The following is a 7,911-nucleotide window of genomic DNA, read 5'->3' as shown; positions in this document are numbered from 1 at the left end:
GTGTGAATAAGTCATCTCATGCCCAGGCACATTCAGTATGTGTTTTGGAAAAAGAAGGGCAGATCAGCTCAATCCAGCAATAGACAAGCTGTAGGAAAAGGCACGTGAAACAGCCCCAGGTGGCAGAAAGAAAAAAAAACCACCCTGTGCCTGATGGAAAGATCACATGGGACTGAGTGAGGTGAGGAGAGGAGAATGGAAAGAGTGTGCGCTCTCCCAGACAGGAAAACTGCATTCACTAGAGAGCTGACTTCTCCTGTAAAAAAGAACTTTGGAGCAATCAGTCAACACGTGCGCCAATTGGTCTTATTTGTTTGGAAAGAGTCAAGCGTCTGCAGCCGGATCAGTTGCATTGGAGGCCTTTTCATCCCCTGCAGGGGCTGTATTGTGACACCTACATGAAGTGTGACACACGTGGCAGCGAATCCTCCTGTCTGCATTGGCAATCTATTAGTATGTGATGATTGGTTTGCCAAATTATACAAAGCAGTGATTCCAAATCTTTCTTGATCTAACTAATGCCCCATCCACAGGAGATGTTTTTTTGTGAATATGTAAAGTTTTTTTTTTATTGTTTTAGCCTCACATCCACATGGAAACAGCGTTTTAGGAGCCATTAAATGGTATTTTGTTTTTCAAAAATGGGTTCCAAAGTGGGGAAAGCTTGAAATTCTACCCTTGTGTTTTCGTGTGGAAAGCCTAAACACAATCTTCTGAAAACTATGATGTCATAGACCCACCTCTAGCCTAATTTACAACCCAAAGTTTCAGCTACAGTAAATACTTCATTTGCTGTATTACTTCAATGAACAAGGATGGTAAACAATAACAATGCACTTCATCCTTCATTAATTGTAGTCTAAAACTGGTATTAATTGCGTGGGCGACATATATTCCTTTAAGGAATGCCAGGCCCAGTTTGTCTTCTCTTCCCCCTGTCGTCAAGTAAAGTCCAAATCAAACCCACATCAGCAGCTATGTGTTTGTGGAATAATTGACAAGTTGAAAATGTTGATATTTTATACCTGCACGTCATGTCACCAGACAGAATATGCAGTCAGTACCAAAAAAACATCATGTAGACATTGTTGGTACTCAGAAACCACATGACATCCTTGTATTTGCAAAGTGGGCTACATATGCCAAGGACACAAAGGAATGCGCCGCTAACATGCAGCTCTAATAAAGACGCCTTTTATACATAAGCACGCACAAGTGCGCCACAATACTGTGGCGTGCAGACAGAATATTTGCATAGCGTTGCATGAGGTTGTGTAACAATATTGTTGAGTTACTGTTACATAACTTGTTATTGTGGAGTCAATGTCAGGTACTGTATATATGAAGTTTCAAAGTTTCTACGCTCATTCTACAAAATTTTTCAATGTGACCAATTGATCCGTGCCAACCCTGTGTTGCCTAAACTCCTGCTTCATATGCCAGGGGATAAGCTGTGTGAAGTAGCAATGTGATGATATTTTCTTACAGCCGTGCATCTCAAGATTCCATAGAAACACAAGGCAAATATTCAAAATTAGAGATGTTAGTTCATTTTAGACCAATAAATTCCCATTTTTCTGAGCCCCAGATATACTCTCCGGAGTACACCTACACCTTATGTGTGCTTTTTAGTTTTAATGATGTTTTAGGTTGAGTCCTGGTAAATGCACAGCCTGAATCGGGGTCCTCATCGCCTCAGGATTAAACATAGACCTGTGAAAAGTGTCAGCAAGCCCACGAAAGGCTAGGCTGCTCTCATCTCGCTTCCTCGAACGGAACCAATACCCCTGTGGCTGGATCGTTGACACACTTCTCTCCTTTCCGTCTGCATCATCCTTATCTCTAGAACCTTTCTTTTATCGCCTCCACACCAGCATTCACGCCTCCTAAATTTGCACTGTACATACTGTGCACACATGACGGGTCGCACCCTGCCGTTGCACTCCCCTATAGCACCTCCAGCTGGAATGTCAAGCCGCCACGGTGCTCACTGTGAAGGAGCTCTGGGGAAAGAACAATATTTTACACATCTGTCCCAGCCAGAGTTCACCTCGTATTCTCTCATCAGTCCCACATGTACAGCACAGACTGGATAATATTAGATGGCATAAACTTGTGTGCAGATTTTAAGTATGAAGTCCAGAAAATGTCTGATTGATGTAAGAATAAAGAAAAAATAAGTGAGCTGCTTTTTAAAATAGTCTTTCACCTTCTTTCCACTCTTTTTCAATATTGAGAATACACTGAAACAAATAGCACTTTAGTACTCTATAGCAGAAATATGCAGCACAGGAAAAATCTCCTGCTGCTTATTAAAGATTATGAAGGTGAGTCAGCATTCATACTGTGTTTCCTATTTATAATTTCTTCCGTATTTTTTTTTCCCCAATCAAACTACCACTTGTTGCCCCTATATTTTGCCCCTTATCTATTCATGTATGAAAACCTTCAGCTAGACTGGGAATGTTGTGCTTTGGACTTTTGATTTTTGTCATTTTTATACATTTCAAAATATTTAACTTTATTTAATCCTTTAAAAACATTGTTCTTTATGAAATCTGATTTTATTTGTACGTTTAGTTACCATTCTGCTATTTTTAGGCTTCAGCTAAACGACTGCTGCTAATCTTAAGTGCTGCTTTGCTGAATTCTAGCTTTAGGACTTGTTTGCTACTTTTAGCTACAGTTTGGCTTATATTACCGTATATGTAGATAATTTTAGCTACTGGTATGATCATTTCAGCTTTAGTATCTGTTTTTTTTTACTTTTAGCTACTGTTTCATTATTTAGGAATCTGTTTCGTTAATTGAAGCTTTAGCATTTACTTACTATTGTTTTGATAATTTTAGCATCAATTGAAGTATTTTTAGCCTCCTGTTTTGCTAAGTTTAGTTTTAGGACCTGTTTTGTGAATTTTAGCTACTGTTCTGCTGCTTTTAGTTTTTAGCTTGTGTTCATTTTCGCCTTTGCGTCTCTTGTTTTAACTGGATCAACTCAGCTTTAACTTCTTTGGCAGGACTCAGCATCCACACTGCATTTTTTTTTCTTACAAAAATGGCAATTTTTCTGTTTACGCATTTGTCATGCATTTTTTGACAGGTATTGTATCCTTTAGATGCCATTTAATCATATGGTTGTAAAGATGTGTAGGAAACCACCCCGTTTGCTAAACAGAGTATCAAATTGTGAAAAAAAAAGTGTAGATGATGTTGTTCGTCATCCGAAATTCAGCTAAGATTATCAAAACGCTGCTAAAAGGGGTAGCTAAGAAATTTTAAACTGAGGTCTATGAGAAAGAGCATGAACAATTAGTATCTTACCTGTTGCAGATACATCTTTGAATGACCTCAATAAGAAATTAAGTTTAATTCTGAATAAGTCCAATTTCACCAAGTAATGTGAAACTCACAGCAATGTAAAGGTTCTTAAAATAGCATTATAAAACCTGGATTAGCCATTAGCTTGTTCATCCAATCAGCATCAGACCAGCAGAAACTTTCCTATTTTGTCTTTTAATCATTGTGCTACTAAAGCTCAAGATCATATCACGGCTGCACAAATGTATTTTGTTTTATCCTTATTTTAGTCTTGACAGCATCGGTGGTAGCAAAAACTACCAGCAACCTTTTGTAGTTCTTTTATAACTGCACATATTTGAGTTGGCTGTTCATTTCTGCCTGAATATGCATAGACACTCGCGAAAGGACGGAAAAGCACTTTCCTCCTCTCCCACAGAAGCACTCAGTCCAACGATTACCTGCCTTGCCACTCAGGGGGCCATTTGCTGTTACCACAAAGCTGATTATCTCACCCCTACAGCAGGCTGTTTGTGGCTTTGCGATTTTTCTCCCAAATGCCCACACTGCTATTTGCGGAAATGTTACCTAGCTGGCACAGGTTAAAATATGTTTGTGTTTGTGTGGATGTTTGCGTCTGGCTGAGTGGTTGCCTGGCTCTCGGTGTTTGGTAGGTGGGATGGGTGGGTGTTAATGTGGAATGGAAGGCTGCAAGAATGGAGAGATGGATGACACAAACAGGGCAGAGTGGTGAGAGGCTGGTGTCAGGGCCCCAACTCCCACCACCAGGCTGCATGCAGTATCTGACAGCTGACTGAGAGTCTGCAGGCCCCCTCTTTGCACAGCCCCACCAAAAGGTTAGCACTTCAATCGGCTCCAATCCCAGGATGCCTCCCTTTCTCTCGTATGCTGCTGCAAAAAAAAAAAAAACCCTCAATCTGCCCCTTTATGGTTTATGCACACTTAACCACGCTTGACCGCTTCTCCCAGGTGAAAATTTGGAGTTTTCACACACAAGAAAGCAGCAGCAGAGAGTGTTTATACAGCATGCGACATCCACGATATAATAAAGTTCCAAGGAAGATAATTATGCCCACTGGATCATATGTGTAATTTTGGAACACTTTGGTTTGTGGAAAATTGCCACCTTCAAAGTCAGAGCTGGCTCATTGCTGAGAGCATTTAAATTTTCCAGGCCTTTAATTTCCTCTTAGTTCCTTCCCGGGTCTCTTATTTGTCTTCACACATCAGGCACTCTTAATATCCTGTAGCTTGCCACCTGCCGCAGGAAAATATCATCTCTGCAGACGATCAAAATTGCAATTTAAATGCAACCCTATTTCAGAAAAAGTTGGAACATTGTGTAACATGTAAATAAAAACAGACGTACAGTTTATAATACCATCAAATTTTTTTCAAAAATCTGGAAAAATCTCTGAGCTCGAAAGGACAAGGCTGAAAGTCAATATTGGATGACCGTGATCTTCATGCAGCACTGCAATAAAAACAGGTCTGATTCTGTTCTGGACATCACTGCATGAACTCTGGAACACCTCCGCCAACCACTGTCTGTAAACACAGCTCACTGTACCATCCACAAATGTAGGTTAAAGCTCTAGCACGAAGAAATCATATGTAAACACCAACCCAAAACGCTGTCATCTTCTCAGGGCCAAGACCCATTTAAAATGGACTGAGGCAAAGTGGAAAACTGTTCTGTAATCAGATGAATCAAAATTTAAAATTATTTTTGAAAATCAAAGACACCACATCCTAAAGAGAAGAGGAACCATCCAGCCGGTTATTAGCGCACAGCCTGCCTCTCTGATTGTATAGGGGTTCATAAGTGCCTCTGGCATGGGCAGCGTACACATCTGGAAAGGCACCATCAATGCAGAAAACTGTATACATGTGCCCCCATCCAGATGATGTCTTTTACAAGGAAGAGCCTTGCATATGTCTGCATACGATACTAAATCACATCCTGTGTCCATTCCAACAGCATGACTTTGTAGTAAAGCAGTCCAGATGCTGAACTGACCTGCCTGCAGTCCAGACCTCTCACCAACTGAAGACATTTGGCGCATCATGAAATGAAAACAACCCAACAAGTAAAACCCAGGACTGTTGTACAGCTAGAATCCTCCATCAGACAAGAACGGGACAAGATTCCCTCCAAAGACTCCAGCAGCTGCTCTCCTCAGGTCCCAGATGTTTACACACTGATGTTAAAAGAAGAGGGGATGCTTCACTGCTCCAACGTTTTCTGAGATATGTTGCCCGCCATTAAACCCAAAATTTCCTTACCTTTTTAAAAAACATTATAGTTTTTTATTTGATATGTTTATTGTGTTCCATTGTGAATAAAGGAATGGGTTTATGAGATTTGCATTTTATATGACGATCCAACTTTTTTCAGAATTGTTGTTGTTTAAGACATCAAGGCTCTACAGACATCTACTGACTAAGAACAGGATAAGCAAGACACACAAACGTGTTCACCTATTGTTGTATTTTCCTGGTTGTACGCCCCGTCCAAACATTACGCACCGACTTTTAGTTAATCACAATTCCAGTTTGTGGTCCTGTGCCTATTGTTCAAATCAAAGGCATGTGAATACAATGTTTGTGATGAGTCGCAGCATGCGAGTTCATGAGTCACCTATCACTCTCCTGTTCATCATGTCGCTCCCATGATATGATATTCACCTGTTACGCTGATCTCTTTGTCCCAGTCATGACTGACAAATCCACAGTGCTGCCAGCTGCTTGAATTCTCACTAAGAGTGAAATGTCAATGGGGGGCTGAAGTGTGTCCAATGATGTTCAGGAGGCTAACGACAGCCATGATATAAAACAGATGAAGAGGGCTTTTTTCTTTTTTTTGGTTCGAGTGTCTACTCAATCTGTGTTCCAAGTCTGATGAGGTTAAAGTTGCCCTCCCCCCCAGAGTCCATGCACCCAGTGACTAAGTCTGTGTGCTTCGAAGGCACACGGGAAAATATCATTCTGTCTCACAGCCAGCGTGTGTCACGTTGGACCCTTTGCCAGCACATAAAGAAAATCTCGTGCCTCCATTCTCTCCATTCTATCCACTTGCTTTGTGAATCATTTTATTCCCCCTTTTTTTTACCACCGCAGTGGCACATGTTCGGGCAAAAATCTCCCCCCCCCATCGTCGTTTTTTATCTTCTTCTCCTTTACGCACTACTTCTGAGGCAGCCATGTTTTATTACGGCACCAAAAAGTGTTCGTCGAAGAGCCTAACGCCAGATTCTCCGATTGTTAGTGCCTGCTGTGGAAATGTGAAAGGCCGGCGATAATGGCTTCACCTGTGTCTGTCTGTTACTAAAATATCCCAAGAGCCAGCGAACAAATTATATTATCAAACTAGCAGAAAGTACATCTACGAATGAATAACTTTAAAGGTTAATCCAATTCAAGATGGCTGTCATAGTTAATCAAACTTTAAAAAATGGCTGTAACTCAGTCAATTTTATAGATATTGAGCTGAAACTTGGTGTAGTTGTAGCCAAGAATCCTCCCCCAACACACACTTTAAGGCCCTAACAAATGGTGTAAGGTATTGGAAGATTTGAGCAAATTGGTTATAACTTTGTCCTTTTTTTTTTTTACATAGGACAACCATAGTTTAGACTCTGGCATGAAAAGTGGTGGGCAGTATGCATACTTTCCCAGAACTTGTTCTAAACCATTAACATACAACTCAGCCCACCAGAATGAGATAAGCAACTAATATAGAGTGTCTCATTTGTTTAACACATGATGTGTCCTTTGACCTTTTCCAGCCTGGGGCAATGCAAACAAGACTTTCAGGAAGCACAAACGATTATGGTTTATCAAAAAGCGTTACAGAAAAATCGACGAATCAACAAAAGCTCTACTGATGGTTTAAGCGCTGACATCATCCCCAAACCCCGGTGATTCACACGGGCCGGTCTCTTTTATCCCTCATATGGTTGACTCAATAAATGTTCCACAACAAGCTTTCCCGAAAGCTGCGAACTGCTTTGAGGTGGAGTACCACTCAGTGGTGACACCGTCTATTGTCACAGCCCGTATCATGTTATTCACTCGCGGGTGCAGACAGTACAATCTTTTAATTACAGTATATGAGAGATAGACAGTGACTTATTATCACAGGCCCTTAAACCACACCGAATGGCTCTTCAGTGAGGGCTCTCTTTGGATACTCAAGCTTCTTTATCAATGTTCAGTGCTTATAAAAAAGGCTTTTTGCTGCTTTTTATGTCACCGTGCTGCACTTAGAGGCTTGGGTCTGAAAGCACAAATTATAACACATTTATTTCATTAGAGTTTGTGGCTGAGGAATAAAAAAAAATGTCGCAATTTAGGCTCAAATCGTCCATTTAAAAAAAAAAAAAAAATCTAAAAATACAAGTATTTCCAGTTTGAACCGCAAAAAAAAAACAAAAAAAAACTGCTTCACAAGTTGCCAAATCTGATTTTCCACAAACATCCAGCAGACTTTTTACCGCCTTGATTTTACAAAGAGAGACAGCTCCGGTGGAAATCACGCGGTCATTTTCTGCTTTGCTTCTTTTTGCAGAGTGACATTTAAATCACCAAGGG

Source organism: Kryptolebias marmoratus, linkage group LG24 (assembly GCF_001649575.2).
Source record: "Kryptolebias marmoratus isolate JLee-2015 linkage group LG24, ASM164957v2, whole genome shotgun sequence".
In the NCBI taxonomy this organism is placed as follows: Eukaryota; Metazoa; Chordata; class Actinopteri; order Cyprinodontiformes; family Rivulidae; genus Kryptolebias; species Kryptolebias marmoratus.
This window is presented reverse-complemented; position numbering follows the sequence as displayed.